Consider the following 3054-nt stretch of genomic DNA (forward strand, 5'->3'; position numbering starts at 1 on the left):
TTTTATCTGTGTGTGTGCATATATATATACATATATATTTATATATACATGTAAATATAGATTAATCAATAAAATCAAAGATAAAAATATAGCTGTGTAGATATATATATTATAAACACACATTATCTTTATCCATCATCTATTGATGAGCAATTAATTTGCTTCTATATCCTGTCTATTGTATATAATGCTGCAGGGAATATATGTTTGAATTTATCTTTTCTGGTTAGTGTTTTTATTTTCTTGGAATAAGTATCCAGATATGGAAATGTTGGATTATATTTCATTTTTAATTTTTCAAGAAAACTGCATACTGTTTTCCACAGTGGCAGCACAAATTTACATTCACTCCAGCAGTGCATCAGGTTTGTTTTTCTTACATACTCACCAACACTTATATTTGTTATCTTTTTGATTATATTCTTTCTGACAGGGCTGACATAAACTCTCATTGTGTTTTGGACTTGCATTCTTCTGATGATTAGTGATGTTGACCGGTTTCATATGCCTGTTGGTTACCTTTTCCCCACTGTATATTCAGTTTTTGTAATGGTCTAAATGACCATAACTGTCTGATTTCATTTTTAGGCATTCTTTGTGTGCCATTATTCCCTTTGTTCTGTGCCACTACCAAATTCTTTTTATTACTGTAGCTTTGTATTATAGTTTTAAATCAGGGAAAGTGATACATCCTCTTTGTTGTTTATAAAATAAATTTGTATTTATGGTTTTTTTTTTCTTTTGTTATTTGTTTTAGTGATTTCAACAATTTTGTGTTTACATGTAAATTTTAGAATTATTTATTGTAAATTATGAAAATGCCCTTGGTATTTTGATAGGCACTGAATTTAATTAGTGTATTTTCTTTGCTAATACTGTCATTGAAACAATATTATTACCTCATCAATGAACACAATATATACTTTCATCTGTTTGCATTATCTTCAATTTCTTTTATAAATATTTCATAGTTTTCTGTGTACAGTTCTTTCACCTCCTTGATTGGATATATTTCCAGGTTTATTTTTTTTGTAATGCAACTCTAAGTGAGACAGTTCCCTCACTTTCTCTATCTGTTAGCTTGTTGTTAGTGTGCAGAAATGCAAGATTTCTGTATGTTAATTTTACAATATGAAATTTTATCAAATGCATTGATAAGCCCTAGTAGTTTTGAGGTGCCATCTTAAGGATTTCTGTTTAAAGTATGTCATCTGCAATCAGATACTTTTATTCCTATTCTAAATTAGCCATATTTTATTTACATTTATTTTGGATAACTATGGCTAGAATTTCCAATACTATTCAGAATAAAAGTTGAAAGAGTGTGCATTCTTGTCTTTTTCCTGTCCATAAAGGAGATGATTTCAGCTTTTAATCAGTGAGTGTCATGTTAGCTGAGTTCTTGTAATATATGATCTTATCTGTGTTGAGGTATGTTTCCTCATGCCCAATTTGAGGAGAAACTTACTCATAAATAGATACTGAATATTTCAAAACATTTTATGACTCTTTTGAAGTGAGCATATTATTTTTTTCTTCAATTTGTTAGTGTGGTGTATCATATTAATTAATTTGTGGGTAATGAATCGCTTTTGCATCCCTTGAATAAAATGGACTAATCATACTGTATAATCCTTTTACTGTATTTTTTTCATTGCTAACATTTTAGTGATGATTTTTACACCTATGCTTATCAGTAGTATATAACCTGTAATTTTTTGAGGTATTTGTTCCAGTTTTAATAGTAGTGTGATACAGAAAGTTGGGGTAGGAAGCCTTCCTTCCTCTGCAAATTTTTGGAATTCTCTGAGAAGTATAGGTGATAGCTCTTCTCTAATTGTTTGTCAGAATTCACCTGTGAAGCTGTCTAGGCCTGGAATTTTGTTTCTTGGAAGATTTTGTTTAATAACTTATTCAAATTCATTAGTGATAATCTGTTCATATTTTCTCTTTCTCATTCCATCCTGGAGATTATGTCTTTTTAAGAAATTGTCCATTTCTTCTTGGGTTTCCATTTTATTGACATATAATTTGTTGTATCTTCTTATAATGTTTTGTATTTCTTTGATATAAACTGTAACTTCCATTTATTTATGAGCTTATTTATCTGTATTCTGGTTTTACTCATGAGTCTGGTTAAATTTTATCAATTTTATCTATCTTTCAATAGCCATTATTCAGTATGATTGAATGGTTCTATTTTTAATCTTTTTATTCGTGTATCTTATGATCTTTCAGCTGTCTTTCCTTCTACTAACAAGTTTGTTTCATATTTTGCTACATCATCTGTTTGTACAATTATGTTATAAGAGAGAGATATTTCTTATTTGAATAAGTGGGATTATTTTGCTATATTCATCCCTATTAATACTGCTTTTGCTATACCCCATGGACTTTGTTTTTGTTGTCATTTTCTTTATATATATTTCCTTTGATTTATACAGCAATCCATTGGTTGTTTAATATTGTATGATTTATAATCTAAATTTTAGTATTTTTCTTTTGTTTTTTCCTTTAGAAAATTTCTATTCTCCCAGAATCCATATGTTTCTTCACAAAACAAGGAGAAAAATAATAATATTCAAAATCAGAAGACACAAATTTCCTAAAATTATTTTTGAAAAATGAACAAAGCTATGGGTATTACCCTCCCTGACTTTAGAACATATTACAAAGCTACAGTATTCAAAACATCAAAATTTATCACTAAAAGACACACATAGATCAATGGAACAATATAAAAAGTCCAGAAATAAACCCACACACATATGGTCAATTAGTCCACAATGAAGGAGGCAAGAGTATACAATGGAAAATTGGCAATCCCTTCAACAAGTAGTTCTGGGAAAACAGGACAGTACATGCAAAAAGAAGATGTATGAGCATTTCCTTCCATAGAATACAAAAAAAATGGATTAATTTCCTTAATGTAAAACCTGAAACTATACAATTTCTGACCAAGAACATGAGGAGAACTGACTTTGAGATAAATCATAGCAATATTTATTTTTGATATGTCTCCTAATTAAAAAAAGGAAAATTAATAATAGTTTT

This window comes from Vicugna pacos, unplaced genomic scaffold (genome assembly GCF_048564905.1).
Source record: "Vicugna pacos unplaced genomic scaffold, VicPac4 scaffold_17, whole genome shotgun sequence".
NCBI classification, from domain to species: Eukaryota; Metazoa; Chordata; class Mammalia; order Artiodactyla; family Camelidae; genus Vicugna; species Vicugna pacos.